Genomic DNA, 17,582 nt, shown 5'->3' with positions numbered 1-17,582 from the left:
GGCACCTGGGTGGCTCAATGGGTTAAAGCCTCTGCCTTCAGCTCAGGTCATGATCCCAGAGTACTGAGATCGAGTCCCGCATCGGGCTTTCTGCTCAGCGGGGAGAATGCTTCCCTCTCTCTCTCTGCCTGCCTCTCTGCCTACTTGTGATCTCTGTCAAAAGAATAAATAAAATCTTAAAAAAAAAAAAGTGAATCTACAAAAAAGTCTATTTTTATTAATATTAACTGCCTAATTCACCATTTAATATTCTCCCTACATTTGTGACCCCTCCTTCATACAACTTCAATTCTGCAATATCATCTTCTATATAGAGAATAGAAAGATATTCAATCTTTCCTCTAGCCCAGCATATCAAAATTTGTTTTTTATTATAGAGGTCTAGAAGTTTATTTTAGTTTCTCAGGTTGTTATCTGAATGCCACATCTCTATCCTCCACCTCCTTTCTCTCTCAGGTATTAGGGAAGGAATGGGTGGGCGGGGTTAGGAAGTAAACCCCAAACCCTTTGATCCCACAGGCCCACCCTGCTGCTGCAGCAGCTCCAGCAAGAACTTTAGCCTTTGTGCGATTTCCCTATCCATCCCTGTCCCTGCAGCCCTACAGGGAGGAAGGACAAGGCAGCCGTGAACCTGGCTCATGGAAGCCTCTAAGCCACAGTTCAGCTTCTGGTCTAGATCTTTTCCCTGGGGCTAACTTTGTGCTGGGATGTTCCCAGATCCACAAGGGCCAGTTGCCACAGATGGTCCAGGAAAGCAGAGATAATGCTGGTACGGGGGCTCTGCCCTTGTCCCCAGCTTAGAAAATCCCCTTCACCCCAAAGCTGGGCCAGAGACCAGTGTCTCCTTGTGCCTGGCGGGAGAACCCAGAGGGCCTTCAGAGGGGCTGGCGAATGTGGGTTCCCAACAACAGCTTCCCCAGCCTCGGGTAAATCAGACTTCGCCTCCCTCAAGTTAGATAAGTCTGTGGAGGGAACCATCCCTTCAAAGGGGAGGCATGATTCACAGAGATTTCAGGCCCCTCCCTAGAATGCTCTTCAGAATTTGAGGCAGCTCCCAGACTGTATTTTCGGTAAGTGCCCCTCCTGAATATTGCTCTGGCATTTTGGAAACAGGGCTTTAAGGCAAGGTAGTAGATCTCAACTTTGAACCTTTAAGCGGGGGTTCTTTTAAGTCTCAATAGGCAACATTATTGCCTTCATTTCCAGGTTTCTAAGGCATGACTCTGTGTGTGTGCGTGCACACATGCATGCTTGTGTGTGGTGTGCATGAGAATGTATGAGTGTGTGTGGAATGGTGTGTGCATTTTGTGCACTGTGAGGGCTGTGTGTGGCCCATGGAGCTGTGTGTGTGTGTGTGTGTGTGTGTGTGTGTGTGGTGCATGTGGGAGTGTGAGGGTGTGTGAAGTGTGTGTGTTGGAGACCTGAGAGAGAACAGCTCACTTTCCCTGACACATACTGCCTATAATGAATATCTTCACAATCAAGACTCATTTGTGCTAGAAATATGTGACTCAGTTCTGAGGGAGGTAATGAAGATTAGCTTTGAACCAGCCCTTCTTAAGAGAGTTGTCTTTTACATTGATGCTGCTTTTCCTCATCATCTGAATTTCTACTTATTACCAGTTTCCTGCGATTAGTTATTATTAAGTTGAGCCCTTCTCCAGTACAAATCTGATCATTAAGTTCAAAGGACAATATTGTTTTTCCAAAGAAAACTATGTACTCCAAAAAGTAGAACAAAGTTAGAATGACGTTATCCATAAACATCTATTTTATTTTTTGTAGATAATTTGATCTGATGAATCAATGAGCTAAATTAATTTAAAAATAATAGTAATATAGTAATTTCCCTTTAGCTTTTCCTTGAAAAGCTCTACTCAAATGAAAGGTATTAACTGTGGCACTTGTAAAGCAAAGTACAACTGGTCAATCTTTGCCTCCATTAAAAATGAAAAATAACAAGCCACAATTTATTAGTAGCCCATTCTACCAGACCCAGAAATGTAGCTGCCTAAATGCCTCTTTGGCCTCATGCATTATTTTCTCTTACCTTGAGGAGAAAAATTTATGGGCACTGGAAGCAGGGAGACCCATATTTGAATTCTTGCTCTGCCACTTAGCTGAGGTTTGTCACCTGCAAATTGTGGGTTACAATTCCTACCTCATAGGTTTCGAGAAGTTTGAATAGGAAAACAATTAGCAAACATCGGCCTATCATTATAAATGTTCGTACATTCCCGGTTTTCTCTGCCCCCTTCTTATATTTTATTACTAATACTGTTCTCCATACCTTAAACACCATTTCACAAAACGTACTCACTCAAAATAAAAATACTTCAGAATTTTCGGCACCGTCACATAACATTATATGTGTTATGTATTTTATTTCACATATTTTCTTTAAATAAAATGTACTCACCTTAAGTAAGAATAGATGTGACATCATGGGTTTAAAATTTAGCTGCACTATACTACACACTAACATAAATATATAACTATTAAGAAAAAGTACCCATGCAACACTGGGGTACAAGCGCCAACTGTTCTGTGCCCTGGGGTCAAGCACCATACTTCAGCAAGCATTGGCAGAAAGTGATGAAGTCTTGGTCAATGGAAAGGGTTCTGCTCTTTGTGCTCATGGCCTGTCCTCATGACCCAGGAATAGATGCTGCCAGGTCTATCGCATACATTCACCACGGCCACAAAACAACTTCGAAGGCCCAGAATTAAGTCATGAAATAGATTCCAACAATATGTCAAAGCTCCCAGATAACTATACTTTCCAGCTAAAATGCACCAGGTTCTAACATACTTTGAGCAGAGTATATGAAGGCATTTTGGCCATGTGACTTAACTGTGTGGAAAAAAATACAAGTTCCCTTGAGTGAATCCATAATTATATACCCATCAGCTCCAGAACATAAAATGCAAAGGAAGTTCATTTATAGTAGTAGAAAGCATAATTAAAAGTTATGCAATTTTTCCTTCTCTGGGTTTCATCTTGTTTCATTTTTTCCTCTCTTCCCCTATGATCCTCTGTCTTGTTTCTCAAATTCCTAATGTCACTGAGATCATATGATAATTGTCTTTCTCTGATTGACTAATTTCGCTTAGCGTAATACCCTCTAGTTCCATCCATGTTGTTGCAAATGGCAAGATTTCATTTTTGTCTTGATGGCTACATAATATTCCATTATATATCTATACCACATCTTCCATAGGATTCTTAATCTGAGGAAACAAACTGAGGGTTGCTGGAGTGGAAGGAGGTGGGAGGGAGAAGGTGGCTGGGTGATAGACACTGAGGAGAGTATGTGTTGTGGTGAGTGCTGTGAATTGTGTAAGACTGATGAAGCACAGACATGGACCCCTGAAACGAATAATATATTCTATGTTAGTAATTAGAAAAAAAAACTTAAAAAAAAAAGTTATGAGATTTCTTTTTAAGGTTTAAGCTAGAAGTTGTTTTCTAGGCCAGAGACACATGTGAAAATGTCGATCTGCATGTTGCCTGAAATATTAACATGAAAGAGAAATTTTGTCATTTCAGTACATTATATAAGTAATTCTTGCTCTGTATTCAAGATGACTTGATGGGGCGCCTGGGAGGCTCAGTGGGTTAAGCCGCTGCCTTCGGCTCAGGTCATGATCTCAGAGTCCTGGGATCGAGGCCCGCATCGGGCTCTCTGCTCAGCAGGGAGCCTGCTTCCTCCTCTCTCTGCCTGCCTCTCTGCCTGCTTGTGATCTCTCTGTCAAATAAATAAATAAAATCTTTAAAAAAAAAAAAAAAAGATGACTTGACATGTTTTAAATATACTGGTTGAGGGCGCCTGAGTGGCTCAGTCGGTTAAGCCTCTGCCTTCGGCTCAGGTCATGATCTCAGGGTCTTGGGATGGAACCCCACATTGAGCTTCCTGCTCAGCAGGGAGCCTGCTTCCCTCTCTCCCTCTGCTTGCTCCCTTGGGCCCTCTGTCAAATAAATAAATAAAACCTTTCAAAATAAATAAAGAAACAAACAAGCAAACTGGTTGAGTTACTGCCAGGAATGGCCAGCAATCCCTGTACAGATGGATGAAAGATTAATCCAAACTTTGCTGTGAAAGAGAAGAGAAGGGGAAACAGCCAATGCTCAAGAGACTAAGACCCTTTGCTCTTCTTTGCTCGGGCTTTTATTGATCCTTCAGGATAATCCCAAATCCTTATCACTGTTTCTCAAGCACGTGACGTGTGACCAGGGGTCTTACCAAAACAAGGAGGATCTGCTTCCCGGAAAGATAAGATATGCTAATATGCGTGTTCTACTACACACAGCCTAAGGGACAGTGCAGACATCTCTTAGATCCCAGGGTGGCCGTTTGAAGTAAGAGTGTTTCTGGAAGGCAACTGCCTATGGCATTCCAAGGGCAGAGGGGTCACGCGGGCCTCATTGCCCTTCTCCAAAATCTTCCTTTGCCCCAAGCAGCCTCTGTGTTACATTTTAGCAAGCCAGGTGTTACGGCTGAGTTCATGCCCTACATTAACCCCAACAAGCTAAGGTTAGCACAATCAGAAGAGAAAACCCTTTAAGTAAGAGGAACAAAAGAATATGTGGATTTATCAGTGGATTTGATGGCCTATGGGATTTAGCATACTCTGAGAAGGACCGGAAGCCACCGTAGTTTCTGGTAAGTGGATTACAGGGAAAACTTTAAGTCAGAAGCTGCCATTAGGGTCATTACTGATGCTTTCAGGTAGGAGATAGGAAGACGAAGATCAGATCTCTATAGTGTGCAAGACTCTGGGACTGCAGAATTCCTTTGAAAAGTAAGTTACTAGTTTATAATAAATGTATGACACCCTAATAGTTTCAGAATGAGACACTTTCTTATAAACAGGATACCTAATTTCATAGTTAGACATAAAAATCTCATTTTGGAAAAAATAAAAAATAAAAACCGTGAAAACTAGGCTCAAGGAATTCCTTGGGACATGCCTGTGTTTCCTTTTTAATCAATTTCTGAACTGTGACATTTTAATTGTGGAATAGAAATTAATTCCATTTGCCATAGTGAAACGCAAGACAGCGCTAGAAAATCGGCCAGCGTGGACTTTTTCAAGCCACTTCCAATTTAGCTAAGAAAAGCCAGGCATTTAGAAATTCTAATCAAGAACATGAGGAAAAATAGAAAAATGTGTGCCATTTCAACACATTCTCTGTGTGACAGGAGCCAACATTATTATCCTTTCTTTCAACAGAATTCCATGTGCATAAAAATAAAATATAAACACAGCTGTGCCCTATTCATTATAACAGATCAATTTCTGAAAAGATGTTAATCAAATATTTTAATACAGAGTTATATTGTATATACACTAGGGCAGTATGACAGTATGCTTTTTAGATTTCAGTAACAACTATACTTTTTTAAACTATACTTTTTAAAACAACTATACTTTTTTTTTAAAGATTTTATGTATTTATTTATTTGTCAGACAGAGAGAGAGAGAGAAAGCACAAACAGGCAGAGGCAGAGAGAGAAGCAGGCTCCCTGCTGAGCAAGGAGCCCCACATGGGACTCAATCCCAGGATCCTGGGATCATGACCTGAGCTAAAGGCAGCGGCTTAACCAACTGAGCCACCCAGGCGTCCCTAAAACAACTATACTTTTCAAAAACTTTTTTAAAAAACTAAATTAAGATAAAAGACAAAAAAATAAAATATACAAATTTTAAAACTTGCAAAGATATAATCTCATAATAAAGAATAATACTCCCCAAGAAGAGATTTGGTAACCAACCTGTCCAAATCAAAAAAGTTTTCAAGTTTTTAATAGAAAAAAATATATATATAATATATGTGTGTGTGTGTGTGCGCGCGCGCGTGTGTGTGTGTATGTGTGTGTAATAATTTCTCTAAAATATTTGACCTGTATCATAAGATCTCTATCAGTTGAACTCTCTTACACTTTTGGGGGGAACTGTATTATGTGACAGAGGTAATAATTATTTTTTTAAAGTACTGAATCATCAAACTGTCTAAAGTAAACACATATTAAATATGGTTTAATTAACTTCCAAGAATTATAAAGGACTTCTCAGACTTTGAAACATTACTTAACTTCTTATTTTGAATATTTCTTAACTTCTTATTTGAAATAATTATAGAATCACAAGAAGTTTCAAAAAAAAAAAAAAAGACACAGGAAGATTCTGTGTACCCTTCACCCAACCTACCCCAACCATTTTTTTTTTTAAATTTATTTATCAGAGACAGAGAGAGCACAAGCAGGGAGAGCAGCCGGCAGAAGAAGGAGCAGGTTCCCCACTGAGCAAGGAGCTGGATGCAAGACTTGATCCCAGGACCCTGGAATCATGACCTGAGCTGAAGGCAGATGCTTAACCCACTGAGCCCCCTAGGAACTCCAACTTACCACAACTTTAACATCTTCTATCACTTCAGTGCAATGTGAAAACCAGGCAGTTGACACTGGAACAAATTATAGAGCTTATTTAGATTTTACCAGTTTGACATACATTCGTTTGTGTGCACGTGTGCATTTATTTCTGTGTCATTTTACCATGTGTGGGTTCGTGTTTCCATCACTACAGTCAAGATATGAAACAGTGCCATCATCACATAACTCCCTTGTGCTACTCCTTCATAGCTACATCCACCCCCATCCCTAACCCATGACAACTGCTAATATGGTCTCCCTTTCAAGAATTATGTCATTTAACTAATGTTTTATAAATAGAACCATACAGTACGTAGCTTTCTGAGGTTGGCTTTTTGCCTTGAGGTTCATGCAAATTATTGTGTGTATCAATAGTCCATGTCTTTTTTATTGCTGATCAGTATTCCATGGTATGGATGTTTAACCATTCACCCCTGAGGGATTTAGTGAATTTCTAGTAGTTGGCTATCAGAGCTGCCAAGAACATTCACCTACAGATCTCTCTGTGAAAATAAGTTTCATTTCTCTGAGATATATACCCAGGGATATAAAGGATGACTGTATTGTTAAGTCCATTACTTAGTTTAAGGAATTGCCAGACACTATTTCCAGAGTGTCTGTGTCATTGTTATACCCCCATCGATGACAGATGAGTGATCCTGTTACTATGCTCCAGCACTTGGCTGTGTCACTATTTGTTACTCTGAGAGGTATACGTGATGGTGTTACATAGTGGTTTTAATATGCATTTCTCGAATGGCTCATGATGAACATCTTTTCATGTGCTTACTTGCCATCTTTATAACCTCTTTGGTGAAACATTTGCACCTGTCTTGCCCATTTTCTAAATGGATGGCTGAACTTGGGAAGAGAGATTTTTAAAAGCAATTTATATATTCTAGATACAAACCCTATGTATTTTCTTCTAATCTGTGGCTTGTCTTTTCACTTTTTTTTTTTTTTAAAGATTTTATTTATTTGACAAAGAGAGACAGAGCAGGAACACAAGCAGGGGGAGTGGGAGAGGAAAAGCAGGCTTCCCGCCAAGCAGGGAGCCTGTTGTGGGGCTCGATCCCAGGATCCTGGGATCATGACCTGAGCCAAAGGGAGATGCTTCACAACTGAGCCACCCTGGTGCCCTTGTCTTTTCATTTTCTTAACAGAGGCTTTCACAGAGCCAAAGATTTAATTTTGATAAGTTCAATTTCTCCAGTATGTTTTTGGGGATACTTTTCTGCCCTATTTACTACATAATGTACAATTTTCAGTTATGCTTTAAGTATGGAACATTGTCCTTCAATAAATCTTAGGAATTTTGTGTCACAATGCTTAACTTTAACTACCTCGTAAATGTGATAGCTTTATAAATTATGCCAGAGGACAATTCTGTACACTATACACTCCAGGGATTATTTTTATTTCCTTCAATAAAACTCAACTGATTCATGAATGTTGTTTTTGTTTCTCTCAATTCTCCATGGACCTATGAAAGCTTTGCCATGCAAAATGGCAGGTGCTGACACCAGTCAGGGGTAAGTAGCCCACATTGCAGCATGAGGTCCATTAAATCAGAATCAGGAAAGGAAGACAGACTTGGGTCGGATTACTGTCTTGCCAAAATGATTCTGAGCTGTATTTCAGTATGGGAAAGGGGGGAAAAAAAGAAAAGAAAAAATAGGTATATATCTAACTTTAAGTAAATAAAACTGAGAATCATTTGATGAGTGTCAAGGGAAAAGACCACCCCTCCAATATCTCATATACTGAATTTCTTACTTGAATTTCTTACTTGCTAAGGGGAAACTGTGCTGGCAGAACACAATCTCTCTAGGCAAAGAACCCAGTTTATATCACTTCTAGGGAAAGTGAGGAGTGTAGAGATGGGCCGATATTCCAAAGTTAAGGGAACTGAAGCAACACTGCAGCCCGGAGCTGTGGGACTGGTAGACCAGGACCGACTTGAAATCTGGACCGTGGTTATTTGTTAGGGTTTAGAACCAGAGCCAAAGAATCAGTTTGTCTCATAAACTTTGAAATAGGTGTGGGTTGTTTTTTGTTAATACAATCTTTTTTAAAAATCTTAGTCCCCTTCCCACCTATTGAATCAGGATCTCTGGTGGTGCAGGTGTGTGGCTAGCTAGCTCAACAGACAGAGAGATAGACAGATGTATGAGGGGTGGGGGGTCGGGGGGAGGTTATGTACTTCCTGTTTAAAGTAAAGCAGTGTACGGGGTGCCTGGGTGGCTCGGTTGGTTAAGCGTCCACCTTCAGCTCAGGTAATGATCCCAGGGTTCTGGGATCGAGCCCCACATCTGGCTCCCTGCTCTGTGAGAAGTCTGCTTCTCCCTGTCCCTCTCTGGCTCCCGCTGCTTGTACACTCTCTGTCTCCCTCTAAAAAATAAATAAAATCTTTAAATCAATCAATCAATCAGTCAAAGTGAAACGGACTTGGGCTTGTGGTATTTTTGATACCACCGGAGCCATCCTGCAATGGAGCAAACCAATGAGGAGATGCGTAGAATGGAGGCTGCAGCCTCCACAAGCTTTGTTGGAGTGAGCAAAGGCACCAAGAGCAGTGACTGGGGTGATTCCCCCTCTCTCTCCTCAAATGCAAGGCACCTGCTCTTATCGCTAATACTTTCTTTTCCTTCATAAAAGGTCTGAATCATGGAGAAAGCAAATCCTTTCAGAACCTTTGGTCTCTCATTTAATCCTCAGAGACAAGAGTTACACATACACCATATACTTAGTCACATACTTCAAGGTCAAAGTTCTTTTTATTATTGCAAAATGATAGAGTCTTTAGATAAATGAGAGTTATTCAAGTTAGTTATTGACTCTTTCAGCAGACCAATCAGCTCATGCCATTCTGCCCTTTGGGATACTCAGTCCTATTAGAAGTTCAAATCTTTATGTCCTGATTCAATCTGCCTCATTTTTAGCCAGCTAAACTCCCTACCTAGTTATCTGCTCACTTATATTTGACCCTGGAAACTTTTCAACTTAATTGCTCTTTTAAAAATGTTTAACTCAGTAATACATGTAAGTGTTAAATATAAATCATTTCATTTAAAGAAAGAAAGAAAGAAAGAAAAGAAAAAAAGAACGATGCAAGAGAAATCTCCTCTCTCTCTCCCCCTCACAAATCTTCTCCACAAAGGCAACAATTTTAACTGGTTTTGGTTCTTCTTGTGGTTACTTCCAGAGCTATTTTTAAATATATGATTACGGTATTAGTTTTCCAGAGCTGCTGTAACAAGTTGGGACAAACTAGGTGGGTGAAAAGAAATTCATTCATTTCTCTCACACTTCTGTGGAGATTAAAAGTCTGATATCAAAGTAACGGCCTGTCCATTCCCCTACTAAGGTTCTAGGAAAGAATCATTCTTTGTTTCTTTGTACCTTCCAATTATAGCACATACCATCAAAATTAAGATTTGTATCACGCAAAAAAATTCCTTATGTACATCTGCATTCAATCTCCCACCCTGAACCAAAGAAAACATCAACTTTTCTTCAATTATAGATTAGAGCTTCCTTTCCTATAATTTCATATAAGTAGAATATTATAGTATATAATCTTTTGTGTCTTCATTCTTTCCCCTTAGTAGGTTTTTGAAACTCAACCACATTGTTAATATATCTGTACTGTAGCTCACTCCATTGTATGGTTTTATCACAACTTGCTTATTCATTTCCCCTATTAACATTTCCACTTCAGGACGATCTGGGGACGACATGCAATGAACATTCAAATCCTTACATGGGCATAGGTTATCATTTATCTTGGTTAAAAATCTAGAACTGGCCTTGTAGGTTGTACACTTTCTTTTTTTTTATGCTAGAACTGGCCTTGTAGGTTGTACATTTTCTTTTTTTTTTTTTATGTTAGTCACCATGCAGTACATCTTTGGTTTTTGATGTAGTGTTCAACAATTCATTAGTTGCGTGTAACACCCAGTGCTCACTACAACATGTGCCCTCCCTAATACTCATCACTAGGCTACCCAATCCCCTCACCTCCCTCCCCTCTGAAACCCTCAGACCCTTTCCCAGAGTTCATAGTCTCTCATGGTTTGTCTCCCCTCTGATTCCCCCTGCCTTCAGTTTTCCTTTCCTTCCCCTAATGTCCTCGGTCTATTCCCTGTGCTCCACAAATGATGGCTAGTAAGACATGGTTGTGTGCTTTTTTGTACAAAGTTGACAAACTATTCTCCACAGTAGTTGTACCACTTTGTAATCCTATTAGTAAATATGAGAGTTCTAATTGCTTTACCACCTTGCAAAAACCTTTTTTTTTTAATAAAGATTTTATTTATTTATTTGACAGAGATCACAAGTAGACAGAGAGGCAAGCAGAGAGAGAGAGAAGAGGGAGCTGGCTCCCCGCGGAGCAGAGAGCCTGATGTGGGGCTCAATCCCAGGACCCTGAGATCATGACCTAAGCCTAAGGCAGAGGCTTTAATCCACTAAGCCACCCAGGCACCCCCAAAACTTTTAATTTTAGCCATGCTAATAAGTGCATAGTGATAAATCATTTTGATTTTACTTTGCATTTCCTTGATATTTGAAATCTTTTCATATGCTTGTTTGTCACTCAAAGATCTCTTTTTGCAAAGTACCTTTTTAAATATTTTTTGCTCGTTTTTAATTGGCTTGATGCTTTATTATTGAGGTGTAAAAATCATTCACATCTTTTAGATATAGTCCTTTGTCAGATATGTCATCCCTTAATATTGCTGGAATACATTCTAATGATATGTCCTAAGAAAGGATAAATATTGTAGTCTTTGGATGCCTAAAAATATTATTTTCCCTAGTCATGTTTAAAAAACTGAGAAATAAATATTAAACATAAACATAAAGATTTTAGTATAGAATTTTCTTTAGATTTTTTTTCTCATATCTTTGAACATTATCTCCTAATATTAGGTTTAGTGTTGAGAAGTATACCTGACTATTTTTCCTCTTTAAACCGAGTATTCTTTTTTATATGTATTTTTTTTTAAAGATTTTATTTATTTATTTGACAGAGAGATCACAAGCAGGCAGAGAGGCAGGCAGAGAGAGAGGAGGAAGCAGGCTCCCTGCTGAGCAGAGAGCCCGATGCGGGGCTCGATCCCAGGACTCTGAGATCATGACCTGAGCCGAAGGCAGCGGCTTAACCCACTGAGCCACCCAGGCGCCCCTAAACTGAGTATTCTTGATTTTTATTTCCCTCTTCGGAAACATTTAGGTTTGTTACTTTTTCTTCATTAATGAACTTCTATTTTTCTGTCCTCTTGTTGGACTGTTTTCAATAATTAACCTAAGAACTCAGTGGGTCTTATCAACTTGAACTGGAATTAGTTCTTTGCTAATGGTTAGGAGCATAGGTCCTGTGTTCCACTGCAACACTGGCTTCAGGCCACTGGGGATGATTTGGAATTTATTCAATATGAGGATTTAGTTGTTTAATACAGTTAAATAAAGTAGCAAGGCATTATACTGTTACTATTGTTACCATTAGTTGCAATATTATCAGTATGATTACCATTAGGAGGAATATTAGTATCCCTCTGATAGTGTTCTCCCATCCATTTTCTTTTTCTAGGTTAATAATTATTGACATGATGGTTTCCTTGAGTTGATACCCTATTTTTAAAAATTTTTTTCTTATGTGTTCTATGTTTTTGTTATGCTTTCTGAATAATTTCACTGCGTTTATCTTTCAACACTAATATGAATGTATTTGGCACTTACATTTTTAACTTTTAAGGGCTCTTATTCTTCTGTTTGTTTTCATTGCATTCTGGTCTTGTTTTAGGGATGCGGTCCTCCTTGACTGTCTCTAAGAACACATATTAGAACTTGGGGATTCGTTCCCTGGTTTTGCACTGCTTATTTGTTTTTAATCCTTCATTTCATAAATTTTCTTGTACTCCAAAATAATTTTTTAAAATTTGTTTCACTTGGACTTTCTTTCATTTTGCAAGCGCTTGTCACCTCTGCAGTTATTCATGATTTTCTGTTTATATTTACTTAATGCAACACATTACTAGGAAGAGCTGGGTATGTAATAAAATTGGATTGTGGCCTCTCCTCACCTGTAGCCCTTTCACTATTCTAGGTGTGACTTGCTCCTGGATACTTCCTCAGGCACCCCCTTTCCCATACACTTGCTAATTCCAGAGATCTATAGAAGTACTATGCAGAGATATTCCTCACATTTGCTTCATTGGTAGGAGTTCATACCCCTTTGTGTTTCTTCATTTGCATTATAAAGTGGTCACAAGAGAAAGCGATTATAAATATGCGAGCTCACTATACTGTCTCCCCCACCACCACATCTGTTCTTTATTGTTTGTTTGCTTGTTTGTGAACTGTGATATTATTGATTCAGTTGCATTTTAAATTTTAAAATGTTCAAACCCAAAATTGAAAGAGTAAAACAAAACAACCATAAAATCCCTCACTTGCATTAGAGGACCACAGACTGTCACAGCTGTTCATCTCCCTGGAGTACGTGAACACATACTTCCCTTTGACCAAACTATTTGAAATAGGTGACACACATCTCCACGTTGACCTCTAAATGCCTCAGAATGTCTTTCCACAATGAAAGCTTTCCCACGTAACACACGATCACAAGACCATCAGCACTTCTAAGAAAAAAACAGTAACACAAGACATTATCCAACATTTCAGGTGATTAGCAGATTTTCCCAGTTATCATAAAAATAACTTCAATCAAGTTTTAGGCAATACAAATGGCCATTAGGTCTCTTTAGAATCCCCAGCCTGGAACATTCTCCTACCTCCCACCCTTCTTTATGAAAGTTAATACTTTGAAGGGTCTACTCTTCTCTGTATACCACAGACACACTATGGATTCAGTTCCAGACCACCGCAACAAAGCAAATATTGCAATAAAGCAAATCAAATGAATTTTTTGTTTTTGTACAGCACAATTATGTTTACACTATACTGTAGTCTAGTAACTGCAATAACATCATGTCTAAAAGAAACAATGTATATATCTTAATTAAATGATACTTTATTGCTAAAAAACGCTAAACATCACCTGAACTTTCCTCAAATCACTACCTTTTTGCTGGTGGAGTGTCTTGACTGGATGTTGGTGGCTGTTGACTGATCAGGATGGTAGTAGCCAAAGGATGAGTGGCTGTGGCAATTTCTTAAAATAAGATAGCAGTGAAGTTTGCCATATCCGTGCACTCCTTTCACAAATGATTTCTCCATAGCATGTGATGCTGTTTGATAACATTTTACCCAGAGTAGAACTTCTTTCAAAATTGGAGTCAATTCTCTCATTATCATATAAGTTCATACGATATTCTAAATACTTTGTTGTCACTTCAGCAATTTTCATAGCATCTTCACCAGGTCTAGATTCCGTCTTAAGAAACCACTTTCTTTGCCCAGTATGAGAAATAACTCCTCCTCCGTTCATGTTTTATCATGAGATGGCAGCGATCCAGTTCCATCTTCAGGTTCTACTTCTAATTCTAGTTCTCTTGCTGTTTCTACTATATCTGCAGTTACTTCCTCCACTGAAGTCTTGAAACTTCAATTTGTAAAAAAAAAAAAAAAAAATTATCTGTGAAGCACCACAAAGTAGAGCGTTATAAAATGAGATGTGTCTGTAATGTCTTCCTAGATGGGTCTACTTCTCTTCCAGAATTAAGAAATAGGAACAATTTACTATTTTTCTATCCTGAAAGCTTTAACTGCCTTTTTTTTCTTCTTTCTTTTACTCTTCTTTAAAACTAAACTCCTCCACATTCCCCCAACTACCTTCCTCCTAGATGCTTACAGAAGTTCTTTTGCCTTATTAAATCACACTTTTTTTAAGACCCTTGTTTTCCCTACACCATTGTTTTAAACACCACCAAGCCATTTTTCATACATTAACTGCAAATATCCTGAAGCAAAGTCTCATTATCATTGCTCCTCTGATATCAAGACCACCCAGGTACACTCCCATGTAAAGTGTTTTCTTCCTACTGAAAAATTAGAGGTCTGCTTCTAGTTCATTGAAGCACAAGCAAATGTACACAAGCTTACTCTCTAAATTATTTATGGACAAGAGTCATTCACTGCACTATGCTTTAGAGAAAAGTTTCCTTTCCGTAACTAATGTGTATTTGATTCTTATTTTCAAGTTAATATTTCCAAAACTTTCAAAGACCTAATAATTTTTGTGAAACCCAAGGTAATTTTTTGTTCAGTATCCTCAATTCAAAGACAAACTAAACAAAAACAAGAGCAACACAGAAACAGAAACAGAAACTGTGTGCAGCATTAGCAAACTGAAACCATTGCAGAACTACAGCATGATAACATGAAATAATAGTATTTCCAACTTCAGGCATAGGAAAATGAAATTCCATATCCTATACATAAAATATACCATAGATGAGATAATAAATTAACTAGACGCTTAACTGTTTAAATGAAATTTATGATTAAAAATGTTTTTTGCTTCCTTTCCTTCACCCATTAAAAATAACAGTCAGTGCTGACGTGACTTTCAGTGGATTTTTAGAGATTTAATCTAATAGGACAGGAGAAGAATTTTGTTGAGTTGTGTTGAATACGCTTCTGAGAGTCTGGTGGCCAGACACAGTTATAAACCATGATAGTCTCTGGTTCATACATGCATTTTTAATTAGGCAAATGAAATAATTTAGGGCCTAACAAGAATTATTTTATGACTATTGTGCCTGTTGTCTCAGGAAATTTCCAGTGGGATGATTGGAGAATTTGGCTTCTTGCTCCCATGACCCATTATAAGGGTTTTGTGTCTTGGTTTCCCAATAAGGCTTATTCTCTCATCTTTACTTTGAAACTCAAATATTCAGTAATTATAAGGGTTTGGTAGGGGAAAAAGTTGATTGGTATCTGTAAAATTAAATTGTAGTATTTACCTTCTTTCTTTTAAAACAAAATTAATAGTCTCACAATATAGAATGTAACGGCAACCTCAGGCTTCGTTGGCATTTGGATTCATCACTTGTTCTCTTGATTTATAAAATTATTCTCTTAAGTTATAAAAAGTGTCTGTGATGATGATACCCAAGTACATATATTTTGTCTATTCACCTCAAGTAAACAGTAAACCAAGGTGTCAAACAAGCAAAATAAAATAGAATTAAAGCAATAAGGAAATTACAGCTCTTTACAAATTAGTGTGACCTAGAGTCAGTCAGTAACTGATCTCCAAACTGACTGCAGTTCAAGGCCTCGTTCTACGGAGCCCTACCTTAACCAGGTCCCACCTTTCTCCAGTTTTGTTTAGCCACAGGATCTGACTTACCTACTCTCTAGGCTCATTACTATGGAGACAGGCAGAATACGCCAGCCTGAGCCTGGAAGGTGTCCATGGCATCTGCTTCTAGTTTCCCAGGTCTCTTTGACTGGCCTTCTTTCCCACTGACAGCGAGGCCTTCCATGGGGCTGGAGGCCTGAGGAACCTCTAATCTACTTGGTTGATACCCTGATACAAGGTCTAGATACTGGGGGGCTTTACATGGTTCCTACTGCAAACTCCCTGTTCTGAACAAAACTCCAGGGGTGTTTCACCTCTCTGTAACAGTCTCCGTTTCCTAGAGAATTAATTCTGTTACTATGTCTCAGGGCTTCCCCTCAACGTGGATTTTAAGATCTTCCTGGATCAAGCTCTTCGCATGTTCATTTGGGCCTGTCACCTCTCAGGGACGTGCTGTCTTTGGCCACATTGGATTCCAGAGACCAAGCATGTTTTCGTCTCACTTTTTTTCTTCCGCACTTCAGGAGAAACCAGGATGTCTGCTGGCCACACCTTTCAATTTACAGTGCTTCAGAGCACAGGTTCTTAACCATGTAAAGTTGCGATGCTTCTGAAAAAGAGCTATGTGGTGCCCTCACTCCAGAGATACGCGCATACGCACAGACACTCAAAATCTGTTTCACATATTAGAGGGAACTAACAAACTCTCTAATATCCTCCCAGTCCCTAAGACCTCCTGCTTTCGACTGAATTCTCTAAGGTTGAGCTGCATTTGTATTTTCTAGTGCCTGTGAACCCCGAATTCCAATTACCTTACACACCTGAATGCAGGAAGCCCACCCCGTAAAAAATCTTACTTCATGTTTCTCAGGGTTTGGTGTAAAAATTAAATATATAGACTTTTAGAAAAGAAGTCAAAGCCTACTCTATGATATTTAATACCTTAACCTAATTACACATCTCTGTTTAAAATTGCATTTCTAAAAGTATCGATTTCTTTAACTCTATTGCTCTTTTCCTCTCCTAGATCTCAGGCAACAATTTGCTCACTTCCCCACACTTCCCTTCCACACCATGTACATGCATCTTCTATCATCACTTAGCTTCTTGTTGTCATCCACCAGTTTTACCATCCATCTGTTTGTCACTTCTGTTCAAATTTTCAAAGTACAGTACTTTAAATCCATATATGATGGAAACCATAACCCAAACTACAAACCAAAACACGAAACCTTGTGTCCACCCTTTAAATATGTATACGTGACCTCCGTGAAAGGCTCACTTCCTTTTTTAAATGATCTTAATGTTCATCTACAGATATCAACACCTGCAAAGTGAGGCAATACTCCTACTAATAAAAAGCATACGGATGCATCCGATTCTTGAGTGGAGAAGTGAACTGTTTTCTGGTGAATACGTTTACCCAAGCTGTATTTTGATGTGCAAACTCATTTTCAAAAAGCCCTATAGGGGCGCCTGGGTGGCTCAGTGGGTTAAAGCCTCTGCCTTCATCTCTGGTCATGATCCCAGGGTCGTGGGATCGAGCCCTGCATCCGGCTCTCTGCTCAGCAGGGAGCCTGCTTCCCTTCCTCTCTTCTGCCTGCCTCTCTGCCTACTTGTGACCTCTGTCTGTCAAATAAATAAATAAAATCTTTAAAAAAAAAAAAAAAAGCTCTATAGGATGAGAGAATTTGGAATTACTTAACCATTAGGCAATTTTCACTTTTCTAAGATATAATTTTGAGGAAGAAAACTATTGTATTCTGATAGATGAGAATAAAACACATTGCATTGTAAATTTCTGTTAAAACATTCCCACTTCAAACATGTCGACATACTTCTTCCCCAACAGACACTAAAGCCTTTTTAGCTATGTT

At 38.8% G+C, this 17,582-nt stretch overlaps 1 long non-coding RNA gene across 2 annotated transcripts in view; it reads right to left on the bottom strand.

The window, feature by feature from the left end:
- The window catches only part of LOC125080794 (uncharacterized), a 114,519-nt gene that overhangs the window by 18,266 nt on the left and 78,671 nt on the right, over window positions 1-17,582 (bottom strand). The window contains exon 1 of one of the 2 annotated variants that reach the window (XR_007121481.1): window positions 13,521-13,975. The exons of the other annotated variant lie outside the window; for it this stretch is intronic. This is a non-coding gene — a long non-coding RNA (uncharacterized LOC125080794). Of the gene's footprint in view, window positions 1-13,520; window positions 13,976-17,582 lie in introns of those variants that run through there. 2 annotated transcript variants of the gene reach the window in all.

The sequence above is a fragment of the Lutra lutra genome, chromosome 11 (assembly GCF_902655055.1).
Source record: "Lutra lutra chromosome 11, mLutLut1.2, whole genome shotgun sequence".
Lineage (NCBI taxonomy): Eukaryota > Metazoa > Chordata > Mammalia > Carnivora > Mustelidae > Lutra > Lutra lutra.
This window is presented reverse-complemented; position numbering and strand designations above follow the sequence as displayed.